Genomic DNA, 20,437 nt, shown 5'->3' on the forward strand with positions numbered 1-20,437 from the left:
AAATTATGTTGTGGGCATTAGTCCAGCCCTTAACGAAGAAACATCAATGTCACCAATACATCAGATATCCCAGGTGGCGGCGACGGCGGGAGCCTTGGCAGCGGGGAGGAGCGACACCCAAAAGCGGGCAGTCGCGGCACGGCGAGGCTGCACGAGCCCCGCACCCTGCTGCAGACCCAGCCCAAAACCTATCAGCACTGAGGGCAAACTGAATTTGCCTTGACCAAACCGAATTTACCCGCACTTAGGGTAAGGGGCCGGATCCAGCTGTGTTCCCACTGTGGGAAGGAGAGAAGGCGGCTGCGGTTGGGATGGGCGCTGCAGGGAGAAGAGCAGCAGAGCCGGCAGCATGCCTTGCTTGGCTTTGCCCACGCCCGCTCCTGCCCAAAACCATCCGTAAGAGAGCCGCTGGCACGGAGCCATCCACATGCCAGACAAGCTTCTCTCTCTGGCTGTCAAGCCGGGACCCCTCATCTGCGCTGGGCTTACCTGCAGCGTTGTTTAGAGCCCGGTTCATTAAACCTGCCCCATTTTTTTCCTGTTCACCTTTGTGCAATTTACAATGTCCCTCTCCAGAGCACTGAGTCTCTGAGAGGTACCGACCCCAGCTGGACAGTCAATACCGTCTCCTCAGTCGCGGTGTTGCACACAGCAGGCACAGAACCAGCCCGCGGGCAGCATCGGGCCAGCGTTCTCCCAAATCTTCTTTCCCTTAGCTGTTAAAGAGAAAAGCGGGGAAGAGGGAGGGAGAGTTTATCCCACAAAGCATATTTCTTGGTTGCTGAGAGACTTCAAATCTCCCTAATGAATAAACACAGTGCACTCAATTTTGTTTATGAAAACAGACTTATCGTGATGGCAAAAAGCATGAGTCAGTGCCCTGAGCGAAGGGGAGTGCAGCAGCTGGAGACACTCACCAAAAAGCAACGCCTCAGAAACCAGAACAACTCTCATCTCGCGTGGTGCCAAGACATGCAATTTCCCCTTTAACGCAAACCACCAGGATGCAGGGAGTGGGAGAAGGCTTCCTCATGGCCTGGCAACTGGCTGTTGAGCAAGAATTGCCATTGCTATGACACAGCTGAGAATGTGTGAATGAGCCACGCACCCTGCACCCAGCCCAGCACCATGGTACCGACGCTCCTGACGAGGTCAGCCCGAGCCCGGCTCGCGGGTCTGGGCTCCTGGGTAACAGCCCCAGGGGTGCCGCTGATCCCTCGCCAGATCACAGCGGAGAGACAACAGGGAGGGGTTGTGTTTGAGCCCCTCGAGGAGGACGAATCGCTCACTCCAAGCAGCACGTTCTCTGTTCATCTCTGCATCCCCTCTGACATCTGTTGGCATTTTAGGCTGGATATTAGGAGAAGGCTCTTCACCCAGAGGGTGGTGGAGCACTGGAACAGGCTCCCCAGGGATTCAAGAAGTCCTTGGATAAGGCCCTCAGAGACACGGTGTGAATTTGGGCTGTCCTGTGCAGGGACAGGAGCTGGACTCGATGATCCTTGTGGGTCCCTCCCAGCTCAGGGCATTCTGTGATTCTAAGATTTATTTTGCATGGACAAAATGAGCAAAGTGGGATCTGAAACAACTCCTGTGGCTCCCTGGCCTGGTGAAGGTCCTGAGGCTTCGAATAAGCAAAGGCAACAGGAACACGATTTCCTTTAGCTAATTTTGCTGTCTGTACTCATCAGACTTGCTTCCCATACGCACGCCCCATGTTCTGGAGGTGAGAGCCTACTGTGCAAAATGCACGGCACAGCGTGCTTTGAGGAGCCCCGCGCTGCTGAGCACGTTATCCTCCACGCTGCAGTGTTCGGCGGCGTGTCACCCGGCCACCAGCACCCTGGCAGAGCGAGGCTGATTAGATCTTCATCTAGTCCTCAGCACATTACTGGCACTTCATAAATAACACCAGCCCTTCCTTCAGATCATGGGCCTTTTGTTTTTCTTCCTCAGTTTCACTGATGTAAATCTGCCATGCATGCACGAGGCCATGCCGTGGTGATGAATGATCCTGAATAAGGACCCACTTAGCCAATTTTCACTGTACAGAGTTCCATTGTGCGGAGGAGGGTTAACACACAGGGCTCTGTTCAAACAAAATGAGGTAAACAGAAGTTCAAAACTTTTCCTTCCTTCCTTCCAAAAAAAAAAAAAAAAAAAAGTTTTTTTCTGAAGGCCAAGCAGGGAGAAGGGAAGAAATTTCAATTAAAAACCTAAAATTGCTCATCCTACATTGGTGCCTAGGTCAGACATGCAGATGGATATACCGGCCATAAGCACAAACCTTATCAAGAGGAAGGTTTTCAGGTGCTGCAAGGAAGGAAGCAATAGGTGGCACCAAGTACACTGCAGACCCAAGCTCCCTAAGAATGTCCCCCAAAGACTGAAATAGGTAAAGATTCAAAATTCTGTGTGTTCTACTTCCCACGTAAGGCGGAGGAGAGCCGGTCACGCCGCGGGACGGTGTCAGCGGCAGGCGCGCGCGCAGCCACCGCCGGCGGCACAACCGGCACATCCAGCTCCCCCCAGTATTTAATCCCCCGTACAAACAAGGCTGCCAGCTTTCATCAGTTGGCTGGCTAAACAGGAACACGGCGACCGTACACTCAGCCTCCAACTATTACATATTTTTAAACACACGTCCACTGGGACTGACCCAGAAAATTGAAGGTAGGTGGGAAATTAGAAGGGTTTCCATGCAGAGACTGTAGTTAATATCTTCGCTAGCTAAAAGACAACTAACCAGAAAAGAATGCTAGATTTTAGCTCCGGGCTGTCCATTATTAAGGGACCTTTCAAGCTTTTGCCATACAGCCTCAGTCCCGGCAGCCTGTCGCGTTACAGGGCTCGCACAGGCTCGGAGGTCTCGGCACCCCGGTTTTGGGGACCCTGCGAAGTGCCTTTCAGTGCCACGCTGAGACACGGTCGGAGGAGGTACAATATACACACAGGCTCACCGAGGCAGATTTTTACACTGATTTTGCACTAGCACACGTTCAAATACAGGCACAAACACTGAGATGTGTTAATGGTTCACAGTACCACTGCTGCGTTACACCACTTGCTTTTACCTTTTCTGTTCTTTCTCTGCAGTGTGATTAATTTGCCCTTTTCCTCATCCAGCCAGTGCCCCCAACCAATTTTACCCCACATTAAGAGGAAACTGTAGTTTCAGAGGGTTATCAGTTCAGCACCTTTCAACAGTAGCTCTAAGTTCAGCTTAAAAAATTCTATTAAAAGTGTGTTATGTATCAAGTGGAGCCTTGGATAAGTAAAGGACAGCAAGCAATACTAGAAGTCCTCCTGTAGACTGTTAGTCACAGGTCAGTGCTTTCTGTTACTGCAATTCACAGAAAAATTGCCCCCAAAAGTGAAAAGTCCGTTACTATAATTCACAGAAAAATTGCCACAAGAAAATGAAAAGTCTGTGATCCAAGACTTTTTCCTCTTTTTGTTCCCCAAAGCTTAAGATGGCTGAATCACAGATGGATCTTTTTTGAGTTCCCTTGAAGTTTCTGATTAAACAGTGACTTTTCATGTATCTTCAATATAAAACCAATTCTTCATCTGCCACAACAGCAGCAAGTGGAAGAGGATGTGACACCAGCCCAAACAAATGCTGGCATTTCATGCAAAACCTGCGGAAATTCCTCCCCTAGTTCCCACCCAAGTCAAGCTTTCCTGATTCCGCGGCTCCAGAGCACGAAGCTGGAGGCACCCACCTCCCCAGCAGCACCCCGGGCACCACGAGGGCCTGGGTGTGGGCTTTGCCCTTTTGTTGTGTGCTGAACTGCACCTGGCACGGAAAGGTCTCGGCCCTTCATGGCACTCATACACAAGGTACTAATGCAAAGAAATAGCAGTGAATAATAATTTTCCCATAAGATCCATTTGAAATAGTCTGTATCTCCAAAAGTACTTATAATTCAGAGGGAAAAAAATCTATTAAAAACTAGTACTGTGGTACTGAACTTGGCTCAAACCAGCCCCTTAAACACAAACAAAAAAACCCCTAAGCACTGTAGATTAGTTGGCCTTTCACCAACCAAGCCTTGATTGAAAATCAAATGCAGATGTGAACAGGAAAAAAAAAGCAGCAATTTCGGTCTCACAGCAGCCGCTTGTTGTTGGCATGCTCCAGAAAAATATCAGTGCAAACTGGTACCGTCTGGACCATGCTGTAGCCTTCGTGGCAGTTATGAGGCCAGAGTGTTCTTGCTGTCCCTGTTAAGATAAACACTGCTTTCCGCAACAAAGAGAGCGGAGGGATTAAGGCAAAGAAAAAGAAAAAAAGGGCTCAGATGGGAAAGCTTAGCTTTCTTACAGCTAAGGGGTATGTGTGCAACTCAGTGCCAGGAGTGAAAGCGTACGCCAAGAAAGTCATCCTCTGGCTTGTCCCTGACGATGCCTCGATGGGAAAAGTCCTCCTGCACAGGGCAACCGGGGGCTCCATCGCCCCAGACGGTAACCACCAGCCAGGGAGCAGCACCAGGCTGGAAACGGGGGGGACGAGAACACTGAACAGTTTTAAACCCCTTTAGAAAAGAAAAGAAGAAGAAAGAGAGCGCGTGATGATAAAAGATGTTTTGTGCTGTACTGGCAGAGGAGCAGAATTGATGATGTGATGAGTCAGTTCCCTCTCCAGCATTAACAATCCTCAACATGCATCTTCCAAAAGCAGCCTCTGTCTGGGGTCCCTGACTCTAACACCAGCAATACTTCCCTTGGGACAAGGATCTGTCTTCTCTCAAACTTAACTCTTTTTTTTGGGGGGAAAACCACCACTGCGCCATTACAAATTCTTTCAGGGACAGAGGGGCTGCTTGAGTAGCTAGTTGTCTTCAGAGCAAGAGAGAACATGTTGTATCAAAATAAGTTTCATGTGAATGTTCCTATTTATAATACAAATTTCACCCTGTTCTCGCTTACCTTAGCCAGAAATACTAAGAGAATTTAACTTGAAAAACTGAAAATCATACCCATTTCCACATGCAAAAATTGGACTTTGCAGGATTCTTCTTTCTGTTTAAGTTCATGCCACTGGATACGCTCCCCTGCACTCCCAAACACTCCCTCCCTTGTGCAAGATGCTTGCAGTGGCTATCACATGAATGACACATTGTCCCTTGGCAAAAAGATGCGCAGAACGAGGCTTGACTCAGAGACCTGTTCACCAACAGCCGCAAAAACTCCCTCAAAGTTTCCTACAGAAGCAAAGCCAGAAGGTATCTTTCTCAATTAATTCTCTCTGCAGAGTAAGAACTTGCAATATCTCTGCAATACTGTGTAGCAGTGCGCTTTTTAAATGAGAATAATTAAGTTTGTAATAATAGACAGCCCCAGAGCATTAGCTTTCTTCATTTCGTCCCTTTTATCTGCAACAAAATAATCTGAGAACAGAGATACCATTAAAGTAGAGAGAGTGGAAATAAGATCCTTGCGTTAGAAAACCATTCACCAACATGGCCAGGGATAAAATACCAGCTCCGCTTCATGACTCATCTCTGAATCTATAACTATTTAAATACCAAAGTACTTTGAATTTTATGTGGTCATGATAAATAGCAACAGGCAACTGAATTCACATCCTCAACCTATATTACTGTATAAAGCAAAGCTCCCCACCTGCCATCTGCCTTCTCCCCTTTTTCTTGTTTCTCCATCATCTTGGATTCCTACCTATTCTTTCTCCCAAGAGAGCATCTAACCCCAAAAAGCTCTCACAACATTGCAGAACCATCTCAAAAGAAATGTGGCAATATTCTATGACTTTTTCCAGGAGCAGCTTTCATACACTACACAGTAAGATGCTGCATATTTCTTACTATAAAGACATTCTTTGAAGCTATCTCCATAGAGTTGAGCCATTACTGTTATCAGCCCCAGCCAAAGAAGAACAAATATAGTGCTAATTAATTGCTAATTGCTGTATCACTCTGAAAATGAAGATTTTTCTCTGCTTTTGACTCTGGTATCTCCTGGAATATATTCACACGGTACAACCGCAAGAGCCCCAGCTCCCCGTGGGCTCATGCTGGTGCCTACTACAGCTACCAAAGCGGCTCTGACCCCTCTGCGTGCTTGAATCCCACCCTGAAATGTCCTTCCAACCCACAAGAGGTGAATAATAAATGAACTGCGCTACTCCAAAACACTGATTACAGTGGCTGCACCCTTAATTCTTCACTGACAGCCACCAGGCACCTCACAAGCCACTTGTTTGGAGACTGTCCGGATGCCCAGATCTCCTGGGAAGGAGCAATTTGCTCCCCATGCCCTAAGTGTGGGGCTGCCTGAGGTTGGTTTGGTCCCAGCATCGGGGGACCAGGGTGTCCACACCTTCTACCCGGGAATGAGAAGGTGAAAGTGGACATGGAGGTAGCTGAGACGTAACCGCCCTGTGTGGAAGAGCTGCTGAGGGGGGGGACAGGCCAGGGACAGCGTGCTGAGGGTAACTGGAGCAGCACTGCCACGGTGACCAGGCATCCTTCTCTGCACCCTTTGACTCCATTTTGCCTGCAGACTTCGGGCACTGCAGGCAGAAACTTGGTATACCACAGTCCACCAGCAAGGAAGCGTGCTGGCTTCACTCTGTTAACAAAAATAACTGCTTTAACATTGCACAATAAGCACAATCCTGCTGCAGAGAACAGTTGCTAAACCAGCTTCAGATCCTTACAAGCCTGCAGCCTTCAAAAGAAAAAGAGAGGGCGTTCAGTTTGCAGCCTGGGACCTATGAATACCCAGTTTCCTTTCTGCTGGGGAGACCTGCGGGACACAGGGCCGGTGGAAAAGCTCCGCGAGCGCAGTGAGGAGGTGCTGCTGGAGGTGGTTCATGCTGGCGGCAGTTCGCAGCCAAATGTGTCAGAACGACAAAAGAAAGAACTGGACTTTTTTCCCACCTGTTAACCCTTCAGTGCCGAGCTCCTCCAATTTGGGCTTACAAGCTTACGCATATCCAGGGTTAACGGAAGATTTAATTCATCATTACTGACACCCCAAAACATAGGCACTATTGCAACGTTCATCTGCGGGCCTGGAAGTCCCACACAAATATTATTTCACCTGCATTAACACACCTTAATCATTTGATCTCAACGAGGTAGGAGAGTACCATCCATTTAGAAGAGCAAACCGGTGTAGCAGTAGGCAAACCACTAACAAGGCTCGTTAGCACAAACTAACTAAAGCCAGGAATCCTGACTCATGCTCCTTCCTCTCCCCGCTGGAATCTCTGCCTGATCAGGACTTTTTTCCCATCCTGATGTCAGAGTACCAGAGACCTTCCCCAAGCCTGTAAGTAACCCTAGCTGCATGAATACCGAATTTCCTAGTTTATTCTCTCCGTCCTACTGGCTCTGTTTGTGCGTGGGGCGTATTCTGACCATTGCAGCTGAAACACTCCAGAAGCTCCCTTTCCCACCCCAGTGCGGGCAGTGGGGGCCTTGCTCTGACCCGTCCCTGGTGCCCAAGCTCAGCCAAAGTGCCAGTGCCTCACAGGTAGCCCCTCAGACACCCAAAGGTCTAAACTGTCATAGAAAGCATAACCTGGATTCCTAGTCCTGTGGATTATGAGAAAAATCTCCTCCCCCAAAAGGTGACCCAGGAGGACTTGATCTCTGAGCCTGCCTGGGGACAGAGGCCAAGTGTGTGATGAGCACAGGCGTGCGGGGACAAGTGCCGGGACAAGCTTCTGTCCATTTGGCCAGCTACTGGCCTGGTGGTAATTTGGCTCCGGTATACATTTGAAGTGTTTCAATCCAAGTTTGGGATTCCTGCTGGAAAACTGAATCCCTGATGCACAGCCCTGCTTTTTTCTAATCCACCCAGACTGCGCTGATGAGAGCCTGGGCCTGTACAAAGACACCCATTTTGCTCAATCTCTTCCCTCAGGACAGAGCTAGAGCTGGACTTAAGCCTGCGCCAGAGCTTGCGTGAAAGCAAGCTGAGTCTGGACTTTGAAATGCACTTCAACTTACGGTCCATTAATGGCATAAGCGTATCCCAAAAGCTGGGTGATCTGGCTCTTCTGAGCTTGATGGCCGTTGACCCTGAAACCTAAAGATTGACCATGATTTTAATAGTCGATTTTAGCAGTGCCTTCCAGCTAATCTGGACCAGGATTTTCAGCCTTTCTCTTGTTGCCAGAAAGGATGTTAGTGCATGTGCTAAACCCAAAGCTGTGGAGCTCTGTCCCGCACTGGGACGGCCTGAGCCAGAAACCACTGCCCAGCTCCTCCAGCACAGCTGGGGCCTCCACCCAGAGAGATTTAGGACCTCTTCTGCAATGTCTGGCCGTTCTTACCTGTTTTCTTCCAGAATCCAAGTATCTATCAAGCTCTACGGCTCTGCCATTTACCTCCCGCATGTCAAAGTGTGCATCCAGATGGGAGCACCTGCAGTATTTCTGATACCGAGGTCGCTGTGAGAGAGCGTGTGTGGGAACTTGGATCAGATGAGTGCTGTTTCAGCATTAGACCTCATCAGTGGTAACCACCCGGGTTACATCCCTACCTCTGAGAGAGTAGGTTGCTCCCTTCATCATCCTCTAAGGGAATTCATGACATCTGCAATACATTACAGTCTTTTCAAAGAAATGTTGTCTACATTAAGTAGAAGTATTTAATTAGCACTTCATTTAGAGCATGTGGTACAGCTCACAGTTCCATTTTGGGCCAGAGATGATTTTCAAGGGTGGGTGGAAACAACCGAAAATGCCAGGAGGCCAATGTAGCTTGCAACAGCCACTCACTGCTCGTTTCTGTTTTCACATTATTGCAGACTTTGCAGGAAAGCTGCTGTAGTTTGTAGCCCCAGTGAACTGAAAACAGACCCTAAAAGCAAATACACCAAAAGAAAAAAAGTCATAAGAATGACTTTTACAAGTGCCATGTGTCACTTTGATCCTGTTTCTCACCTGTGGCTGCTCTACAGGTGTAAGGCCCTTCAGGAGCGAGACTGCTCCCGGGGCTGCAGGGCTATGGAGCTGGAAGCTCCTTCCCCATCCATCCCCGCTGCCAGACATGCGGCAGGGCGGTGTGCCCGAGCCCTGCCTTGTCCAGGGGAAGCCCTGATGATTCAGACACCCCTCTGAGTCACCGTCCCTCCCCAGGGAGAGGCTAACGTGTTGCTGGCCAAAGCTGGCAGCAGTCTGTAAAGCCCAGTGCACACAGGGGTGGTGTCCCCCCGTCTCCAGTCCAGCAGGTAGCTTGCTCGCCCAGGCACACAGGTCCCTTGCTCCCCTCCAGGATACCCAGCCTGAGTCCCACGTGCATGACCTAGTTCTAAATCGTTTCAAAAACAAACCTCTCCAGTGTCATTTAATGGAACTTGCCCATAGTTTTATCAGTCCTGATGAGGACCCGGAGATTCGAGTGTCCGTATTGGCCTAAACATTCCTCCTCAGAAGGAGAGCCAAAGCCTCAAATGCGAGCTTCTTGCCAAGACTGAGAGCAAGTCGAACAACATCTCACAGACAGACGAGCAAAATCATTGCACTAGAACTGCTGGACTGATCCGGCTATATATTTCACACTTCTCAGGCTGAAGTCTTCTTCTGGCCAGCCTCAGATCTTTGCATTTGCTTGAACCCCAAAACCCAGCTACTTATTACCTTCCTGCTACCTACAAAAAAACCCAGACAAACAAAAAACCCTTGGTATGTGTAGCAAATACTGTGATATAATCAGAATAAATCTCTATCAGACTTGTTAAACATTATAGCAAAAGGATGATACTAAGCAGCTGTACATAAATGCACACACATCTATCTATTCATATATATGTATCTATTTATATCTATATATATGATAAAAACCCTTCCTTGGCTGTGTACATACAACCGCTGCATGTACACATACAGCGTGACTCTGGTGAACACACACATACCATCACTGATCATCACTTGCCTATTTTATGTGCGGTGTTTCAACAATTTTTGATGCTGTAGCAATACCCTACGCCACCTCTTTGCAGAAGTTTTCACTGCCGTGAGTGACACTAGTAATCTGTTTTTCACATTTAATTCTGTTTGCATATTTCCTTCAAGTATCAAACTCTACAAGAATATGGCCATTATCATCCAGTTATCCCTGGGGATCGTAAATGACACAGTTCACGGACAAACAGGACTGCTGTCATTTTGATGAGGAGAGGTTCACACACAAAATTTAAATGTTAATACTGGATGGAAGACAACACACATCTCTGGAACAGATTTCTGATTTCCAAAATATAGCTAACAGAATACTAAGGCTGCTGCAAATTCTACAGTTCAGGCTATAAACCAACCTTCTGAGACCCATATTTTAAACCCTGGCCCTCGCTGCCAAACATCTTACAACCGTCTCCGTCCTGCATGTGTCTAGCATGCACCTCCGAAACCCTGGACTTGCATTTGTAAAGGAGACACTCTGCAGCCTTCCTTTTTGCGTGCAGTGATGCTTGTCTGTACATAGCTAGACAGACTTTTTCTCTGGCAGGAACTTCTGAACACGCTATTATTATGGGCACAAACTTGGATTTCCTTTGAAAACGGAGTCTATAACGTTTCATGAGGTAGAACTTCTGATATCGTAGCTAACGCTGGGAAGCTCTGCTCTCTGCAGTGGTATTTGAGCTCATGCCTCTCCAAAGGCTGTTGTATTAAGGAGCAGTTCTATGTCCTGTAGGGTTATATATCTCATAGCAGCATGTAATTTAGTGACTCTGCTCCAGCAAATTACAAAGCCCACGGCAGACTCTGGTCAGACGCGGTGCAGTGAACAACGTATGCCACGGGACAGCTCTCCTGGGCTCTCGTAGCAAATTAAAAGGTTGGTCCCAGGTCGACAAAACGTAAATGCAAAAGGTGCTTGTCCTGCTATTTGCAATTACTGTGACTTTGTGTCTGCCACAGTAAAAGCAGTTGGAAAAGGCTAAATTTGCTTCTTAGAATTACATAATTCAAATTATGTACACACACTCCTGGGAAAAGCATGGCTGTTTGGCTCCAGCTGGCTCTTGCAGAAGTCAATAACCAAGTATGAATATTAGCAGATGCAGGATCAGCACTTCAGCACCGAGCATCTCTGTAGCTGCTGCTTTGCAACTGCAGGACAGGGAGGAGTTGGGTGCTGGGGAGAGCAGCACATGGAGCCCTCTTTTTGGGAAAGCAAGATGAGGAAAGTGAATAGAAGGGCAAGGGGTCTCCATGGGGAAGGAACTTTGATTTACATTCTCTGAAGAAATAGAGATAGGACATAATGAGGAGAGAGGAAAGACATCTTAAGCCGTGATTCTGCTGGCTTTCCTTCTCCTCTCCACATATTCCCTGGCAGGTTTCCTGGTGGCACAAACTGCTTCATGTGTATCTTGTTTATTTTTGGCCTGGATAACTTCCTTTGGAGCCAGCTCAGCCCCTGTTGGGAACATAAGATAAATCTGGATTCATTTGAAACTCCCTTTTGGAATAGGCAGGGGTGTTCTTGTCAACATGTCAGATTAGGAATGCTCCATTTGGTTTAATGGAGCTGGCCTCTGGTTTAATCCAAAAGGCTCTATAAACTTCCATTGTCATTTATGCTCCAAAACTTGCAGTCTTCAGAATTAGATCCCCCCCCCCATTTTTTTGAAGGTAGTGGCTTCCTCGTTAAGTTGTATTCCTTTGCTGTAAATCAATTCAGTCGTATCCACCAGAGATGCTCCATTTATTCTGGCATAAGGAAATGTTCTTATCAATCTGAAAACAGTACAATTTTAATGATCTGCAAAGTTAAAAAACGCACCAAAGAGCAGAGGAAAACTGAGGAACTAAGTATTAATGAAGGATGCCTGAAAATCACTGTAGTGCAGAGTGGAATCAGAATTATTTCTAACATAGACTTCTCAGGTGTTATTGGTGAGTCACTTCAGACACGTGCTGTGACACCCACTTCTGAAAAGTTGCTCTAATTGTTATTCTCTTGCCCCGTAGAAGGCTAAACTCATTCATTCCTAAAGGAGATGAATGGGGTAGTAAAAATAGTCTTTTACATTAGTAAGTTTTAGGGTTCTCTAAAGTATCATTTTATGGCAGCCAAAATTTTCTAAATACTGAATCAATCAGAAAGCCTTCTTGGGTTTTTGAGAGGATGGATAACTATGAATTTAGTGCGCTGAGCTGGCACTCAGGACATCTGGGTTTAAATCCCATCTCTGGCATCTACAGCATCTGGCACCCACTCATGTATTGTGCGACTTTCAATGAGTAACTGTCTTCCATTTCCCAGTCCTTGGAACAGGGATAATGACCCTTCCTCACGCTCCCACACTGTCTGATCCAGTGAGGTGAAAAATTAATCAAATCAGAACCTCTCCTTTCATAGACACTATGAAAGTTCAGTGTCGACCAGCCAAGCGGGACCTGGTCAGCCTGGGACTCGGTGTCTACGTGATTTGTCCAAGATAACGTAATTTTCAGAGGTTGCTCAAGCCTTTTGGAGGAGGCGCCTTGCTGGAGTTTGAGATCCTACAAATGAAGCTTTGTCATGCAAAGGGCTTGCTACCAGTTGTGTCACACTGGAAAGGCAGCCTCTAATGGGAACGCTGCTGCATCTCCACCAAAGTCCTGAAGTCAGGCTGTCATAGTGTGAGGAAATTACTGTTGCGAGAGAAAGTGGTTCATACGATGGACAAAGCCAGTAAAATATAAAATTTTCTTAAATTTATCCAGAACCTCAGCCCTGTGTACAATAAACATAGAACACACAGCAAAAGGAAATGGTTTTGTTTGTTTGTCTTCAAGTTGCAGATAGGTAGTTTCCAGGACTGCCAATTATTTAGTCCAAGGTATTTGAAATTTGCAAATGCTGAGTTCTAGGTTGCCTGGCCTAATTTTCATTCATAAATAGTAGGCTTAGAGTTATCCAGGGTGACGATTCTGTACTGCCCAGCCGATGAGCTGCGAGGCAGAGATGTCTGTTTTCCTTTTGTATGTACATAACTAATTTCTGGAAACCAAATACAATCCAAAGAAACCTGCATCGAGACATAGAGACTTTATATCCTGGCTGACCACAGACGCACTCCTGGGAATGCAGCGCGATAGATAACGGGACATCAGTGTGGGTCATGCCTCAAACTCGCTCAATACCGATGTAAAAAAAGAGCAATCCCTACAGAACAACAGACTGCAGAAGATGCTTCCATCTCTGTTTCTCAGTTCCTTGATCCTGATACCTATACTGATATCACCAAAAAAGCACACAAAAGAAAACTACCAAAAAACCCACCCGGACAAACGTGCATTGCAAGTTAAATTCTCATGTGATGGGCTCTCCAACAGACCGGTGTTCAGCTGATGGTATTAACTGAGTCTTGACTGGTCATCTAGGTGGTAAAATCATGTTTGGGGTTATGTAAAGATCGCTGCACCACAAACAAATCAAATACTGTTCCCTTGTGCTAGCAAAGCAAAATATAGAAAGTAATTAGGAGTTAAAAGTAAGTTACATACTTCCCCTACAATGAGAAGCTCTGCAGGCAGCTTACAATTTGTAAATTAAACACCTTATTAAGGGCAGCAAGGCTGCTGAGCGTCTGCTTTCGTTATTGCAGAGGAATCCAGAGGAAAAGGTATGAAACTAAAGGTGAAATGCGAAAGGAGTTATCAAATCCTTCCAGCTCAAATACACAAATTCCAAAGTTACCGGTAGGATAAGAAATAGGGGGAGGTTATTAGGAAAACATTATCCTTAACTTCACTTTTAAGAAGTCCAGCTCCTAAAACTACACATACTAGAAAATGCTTTGCATATTAGCTACGGCAGTGAAACAAGCTGTCACAGAGGCCCTAAAACCCACAGTGCCGCAATTCCGTCGCTGCCGTTTTCGGAACAGGCACACAGGCTGCGCTCGCAGGCTCTGCGCACAGGTCTGCCCTGCGCCAGGCTGAACGCCCTTTTTTCCTGGTTCAGTACTTGAATGGCGCTGAGAAAGCTGAGCACATTCAGGAAAATGTTCACCCATAATCCTCAGGGCTGGAGCAAATAAAGCTGTCGTACATTTTTAATGTTTCTCAGCTATTTAGAATGTGAATATTCATCACTCTTGCAAACCAAAGCCTAATTAGATTCATAAATTATTATTGCTTAAACATAGAGCAGAAAAGAAGCATGCATTTCTGAAGCTCATTGCACCCGGAGGAGCCCTAGTTATCTCATGCACAATAATGAGATAGCAAGCACGCAGGGGTTTCTCTCTTTACAAAGCATTAAGAGGAAATACAACGCAGAACTGCACAACCCGTGCCAGCCTCCGGCCCCGCTGCGGCCCCAGGCAGCAGTTTCGTTGAAGTCCCAGGCACCTTGGTCTCTGTTCGCCCAGCTCCTGCTCGGGTTTTGGCTAACACACGGCTCGTGCTAAGGCCTGATGTCTGCTGGGAGCAGCACCACTGGGTCAAAGCGAGAGCAGCACGTAGGCGGGACACGATGGAGAGAGATAAAGGTTATCAGGCAGCCACCGTCACCTCCTGCAGCCATCACCTCCCACATCCTCGCATATTAATTGTTGGGAAGTTTCTTCAGAATCCACTAACTTATGGAAATGGTACAGACCAAACTTCCAAGCTCTAAGGTTTAAATGCATCAGCTTACCCCCAAAAAAAGCGTTTGCAGTGGATGCTGTGCGGCAGGAACGGGTGAGGGGGGATCTGCTCTGCAAGGGTGCTCTCTGTATCGGCTCTTCCCTGCACAGAGCAAGGAAAGAGCATGGCCCTCACATCACCAAAGGCTGCTGTTTTCTATTTTCAGTGGTGACTAGAGAACTCTACAAGTTGGGTTTTTTTAAAAAAAACAACTAAGATCTGCAAGGGATCCGAAAAGCTCTTAGTCTGGACGGCAGGGGATTAACACGGGAACTTCACAGCTCTGTGTGGTGAGCTGCAAACCTCGAGGGTCCTTCACTCCTCGTGGAGTGTTTGCTCAGATCAGGCTGCGAATCCACAGGCCGCAGGCTGAAATTGCCTTCCTGGAACATATTTGTTTATCAGAGGGAAGAATAAATGGCCGGCTAGGCTGTGGTTATAGCTGCATCTCCTGAGAAGCCCTCAGTGTAGCTAAGCACGTGCATAACGCACGCAGACTAAATACATCATAGAAATGTGGGGATACTTCCAGCTCCAAAAGCTGCAGATTTTTTTCTGTGTTGTAGAAGGACAGGAATGCTCAGTTCCCTGGTGGCACCACCCTGGGAAGGTACCTCAGCTCCAGAAAGACACCAGTGAAAGTCCGAATGATATCGAGGGCACAAAACGGCACCGTGCAGAACGTTGCCAACACAAAAATAGAGCGACCCGTGTTCTCATCAGACACAAAAACTGGTACTCACACAAGCGCTGTGGCTTCTTGTGTTCTTGCCCTGGCTCGTAGGTCAGTTCCACTTCCATCCCATTTTCAGGTCTTTTTGAATAGATCTACTCAATAGAGGGAAAATGACAGGGTTTAGTTCCACAGCCTAATAATTAAAAGTGAATGCTTCTACTACATGTGCCAAAGTCTTAGGCCAAGTGCATCTCATTTTAAAGGTAATTTATTACTACAATAATAATAATAATAATAATAGAGATGAAGCAAATTTAAAAATCATAAGTCTTCCTCAACAGAAAAATCTGCTTTAGAAATCAAAAAGGAATTGTTTATATCTGGATTTTCATGACATAAAAGACTTCCCATTTTAGCTTCTTTATAGTATAAAAATAGCACCAGGGTTAAAACTAAGATCTAAATCTGTCCTGTATATTTGTATTAACAACTATTCTAATTTCAGGCTGCCTTTTCCTGAGATATATTTTCTATGTTTCCTTTTGAGAGTTGTCCAAGATCATAGCCTTGAATACAAAACTTTTGCTGTTTTCCTCTAGTTCAAATTGCAGCATCAAATTATTTCCTGGAATTTAAGTGTCTCTACAATAGAAGAAATAGAGATTTAAGGAAAAAAGCAGATTATTTAACGTGTGTGTTTCCTTTAAAAATAAATCTAGAAAGTAAATCTGAAATAACAGCTTATGCTGAGGCATAAGTCAGCTATTTAAAGTTTTATATAAATTATTCGTATACTTTTCAAATAGCACATCTTTGCTGCTGATATAAAGAAAGTCAAGCAAGTGGCCTGAGGAATTTATTCCCCCAGAAGCTGGACAGCTAAAGGCATAAATGAGCTCTGCTTTGGGTAGTAGCTCTTTCTTCTGCAGGAACACGGAGAAAAGAACACTCCGCGTGTGAGTTTCAGTCTGGCTGTGTCCAGCGAGTAGGTCATTCAACGCTGAGAAACCAGCTGGGAGTTGAAAAAGCAAGAAAGTTTGGTTTCTACATACAAAGGAGGCGTGAGGGGCTGAGTCCCGTTCGCTCCAAACTGCGGCGGGTACCGCGGCACGAGCCAAGCGCTTCGGCGAACTTCCCTTCCTTCGTAGCTGCGGTCCTTGTCATAGTCAGACATAACTGGGTAAACTCACCGCTTTTCTTTCTGATGCAACTAAAGTGTTTCAAGACAGCTTTTAACCAATAACTTTAAGCTGCTGCTTGCTTGATTTTTAAATTAAATTTCGATTTTTAATTCAAAAGCATTTTCACCGAAACTGGAAGTTAAATCAGCCGTTCTGTAAGTAATATGTGCTTGTCACCATTTCTAACATAACCGAAATAGAAAATCTGATAACCTGAATGAATACCTGCTGAGTTACGAACGGCTTAAAGATTTTCCTATAAAGCCACCTCCCCAAGGGCAGACAGAACAGGTAAAATAAATCCAACAGATAAAAGCAAGCGTTTACTAAGAAAGTATTTTAAAGGTACAAATGCAAACCAGCTTTTCTTTAAATCTAATGTTTCTAACTGCTGATATAGATCACGACTTCTAGTTTTAATTTAAATAACTTAGATCAATTCCCCCCCGAATATTTCCCTTTACCCTGAAGCAAACACAGCAGCTGTCGAAGAGGCAGCTGAAATACAGCTACAGCACGCCAGAAGCGGCCAAGTTCCGTGCTGTGGTACGAGGTGAAGATGCCTGGAATTTTCTAACTTCTTTGTATTTCTCTATAACTAAGGAAGTGGAGAATATCGTGCAGAAAATGTCGTTCTCCTTCGCAGCCACAAGAGGGGAACCTTTTCCTTCTGTAACTCGGGGAAAGCCTGTTAAACTTGCCACATGGAAACCATTCCAAGAGGGAAAGACAGCTCCTTTGATTTAGCAGAAAAGTTTGGCGTCACTTTCAAAGTCAATAACTGCATACAGTCAATTAAAAAGAAACCAGCCAACTTATAACCACACTAATTATTTATATATGCATGTTACAGACTCATTGTTCTAGGGCTTTTACATGAAAAATTAATTTATATAGTGCTTTTCCTCCCTTGTGTGAGAGTCTGTGTACGACCCGTGCTGTTACTCAGCGCTTTATGGTCACTGCGGGAATCCCTGGGCTTCTGCTGAAAGGCCAAATAATTTGAAGTCGAATCTTCAGTGGCAAAGCATGGGCTTGCAGCAGACCGGGAGCTCATCAACTGCAGGCCCAAATGCCACGTCTGCTATTGAACCTCAGCAGTTTATTGTGTATATTCTTCTTCTGTCACGTGGCCAGGCTGAGTATTTGGTGAGTGCGACTTGCACTTACCCACGGGAACAAGCAGGAGTTTTTCTCTCGTTGGACGTTACTGAGTCAGGGCTGGATCCGTGCCACCAGCGTCACCTAAATCTTTCCACTGACCCCAGAGAGCTTGGACCAGCCCCCAAGCGACCGCCGCTGCGGAGGGGCTCCCAGACGCCAAGCCCAGCATCAACCAGAGGAAGCACCGTGGCCTTTGCTGGCAGCGTGAGGCAGCGAATTCTGTGCCCTCCCGGACCCCGTGAAGGTGCTGGGGTGGCCCTTTGGAGAGAGCGTGGGTGGCAAACGAAGGCTAACTTCCATCTAAAACCAGCATAACCCGAAACATGAGGCTCAGGTCAGAGGGAGCCTTGTAAGGCTGGGAACTAGAAACACAAGCGTTACTCCGCTATCACCTGCAAACTCACCTTTTTTTAAAATAAACATCCTCTTGGTGTAGGAAGCCTCTGGTCATTCCTGCCTAACCTCACCTAGCAGGAGGCACAGACTCTCTGTGCGAGCCTTCCCAGCTGCAGGGCCAACACCCTCATCCCGAGGGAGGTGAAGGAGGATTAAGTGGCGACTGCCAGGAGAATGTGAAACTAAGGCCTGAGATGAGAGGTGAAAGAGAAAACATTAAACATTAAAGATGGAAGGAAAGTGCGAGCTATATCATTTTTCTAATCCAATAAATAGACCGCAACTCCGATATGTCTGTATTTTCTGAATAGAAGGTGGGACCACTTGACATTTGTATTCCCTGAAATTGTGCCCGCACCTCTGAACAAGCCTAAGCTCAGTCTCTCAGGATACAGAGCAGAAAGAGTCTGATCCTGCGCTGGGTATCAGTCACACTGCAAACACGTTTATTCCCAGCTACAAGAGAGTAGTTTGTTTTCCTTGGAAACTGAAACCCTCAAATCAAACCAAGCGCTACTTGAGCGGGCTCTGGCAAAGCGGAGGCAGCAGGAGGGGCTGGCAGGTACCACCCTGCTCTTGGCTGAGCCCCCGCCGGCCCTTGGGGCGCTCTCGAAGCCCTGCACCGTCCCCACGGGTGGGACAAGGGTGGGACAGTGCCTGCCGCCATTCGTGCGCCCACCCGCCCTCTGCGGAGCCAGGGCAGAGGTTAGCACGGCAGGGCGAGGGGCTGCTATCCTCTCGAGACCTCTAGGGAGGCTCCGGGCTTCAGGCATGAATTTGCTGCCTCTGGTTGTATCCAGGCTGAATTTGGCCTGTAGTGTTTTCACTCTTGATTTTAAGTACAGCTTTTCTCTCTCCTCCCACTTCCCCGCTCCCTCCCGATGCGGCAAAGTCAGAGAGCAGTTATGTCACCCTAATATTTGATAAGCTCTGTTAAAAAATCAGAGAACATGTAGTACCAGAAGGGATACCGTGGGATTTTCATCTGTCGCTCTGCCTTTGTACGAGGCAGTTATCTATAGAGCACCGAGCACTGATCTAGCACTACTGGACGTCTCCACGACAGTCTGAATCGAGCTGTGACAGGTTTCAGGTGACACTGCCCCCACCATGACTATCTAATCCAAAGCCTGTTGCCTTTTAATATACACTGCGGGTTGCTAGTAAGGCCAAGGTAAGGCACGGCTGGCTGCCGGTGTTGAGATATCTGAGACTTCTAGTTTTCACGGTGTGAAATTTCAAGAGCATAAATTATCTGAAGTCGTCTAAGCAATCTCTAGAACGCCAGCTCCCAGCAAAAGCTGACTCAGCAGCCGATTTGACGGCTTTCCAACCTGCCATTGGGAACCCCGTTGCCTCCTTACCGCAACATCATTTTTATGTAGCAAATGGGCGTGGGACGTCATTCCGGCGGTGCGCTGCACGTGTACAACCCGCTGTGTGGTGCAAACCTTAAGCCTGTGGAGGAAGAAAGAAGCCTTGATTGCTGGGTTGTCAGCATCCGTGGATTAACGCTTACCCAAAGGAAGAATTATTTTTTATTACCAATGTACTTTGTTTTCAGAGAAGAAACTGCATATAACAAAAAAACTTCACTTGAAATGGATCCACAGAAGAGAAAAATAATTGAGATCATGTTCTTTATTTATCACTAGAAAAGGATGAGGTTTTAAAGCAGTTTTGCTCTTCACAGCTGCTATCAATTCTGACCTTCCCATATAACTCATCAGCAGTCTCTGATTCAGACTCTTATTTTTCCTTCTTCAAATAAAAGGAGAGAAGGAATGAATTTTAACAAAGACATCTTATGCTCCAGAGTTTCTCAGAAGGCTGGGTTGGAGTAGCACTAAGAAAAAGCAAAGAGCTTCAAGTAGTTTGAAAAAAGTTCTCATCCTCACCATGGATCAGCCTGTATTTGCACAGTGCTTCTTGCTTCATCACCCTGCCAGTTCTCTGGTCAGCTAGGTAGAAAGGACCTGATACAGAAAAAACACAAAGCAAAGGAATTCAACAAGTTAAAATGTCTGAGGCTTCTTTAAACAGGTATCATAAAATAGTAATGAATTAAATAAGAAAAAAAATATCAGAAACGTTCACACACTTCTCACCCGTGTCAGGTCTGCCTCATCAAGAGAAATATCTTTGCTGGGAATGACTGAACCTCTTCTGTCCCTGGTTTATAAACAGCATTTTCCCTTTACCATGGTACCCACTATTTCCTACAACGCGGTGAAGGGACTTGACTCACACGTGAGATAACCGAGGCGCGATCCAGCTCCAGACAAACTCACATGGGAAGAGCTGTTTTGGATACAAGTGTGCTGGTCACACTGACTTGCTCCTGAGAACCAGGTCCCCTTTCAGAGGCATGGGAGACCTTTAGTTAGAAGTGTACCTTTATTTAACTTCAATTAC

General features: G+C 46.4%; 1 long non-coding RNA gene across 2 annotated transcripts in view; it reads right to left on the reverse strand.

Moving 5' to 3' along the window:
- The window catches only part of LOC142064078 (uncharacterized), a 111,829-nt gene that overhangs the window by 6,812 nt on the left and 84,580 nt on the right, over positions 1-20,437 (reverse strand). For both annotated transcript variants that reach the window (XR_012662984.1, XR_012662985.1), the window contains 4 exons: positions 19,921-19,998; positions 19,387-19,480; positions 18,031-18,211; positions 15,349-15,433 (listed from right to left, as the gene is read on the reverse strand). This is a non-coding gene — a long non-coding RNA (uncharacterized LOC142064078). Of the gene's footprint in view, positions 1-15,348; positions 15,434-18,030; positions 18,212-19,386; positions 19,481-19,920; positions 19,999-20,437 lie in introns of those variants that run through there.

This window comes from Phalacrocorax aristotelis, chromosome 13 (genome assembly GCF_949628215.1).
Source record: "Phalacrocorax aristotelis chromosome 13, bGulAri2.1, whole genome shotgun sequence".
Lineage (NCBI taxonomy): Eukaryota > Metazoa > Chordata > Aves > Suliformes > Phalacrocoracidae > Phalacrocorax > Phalacrocorax aristotelis.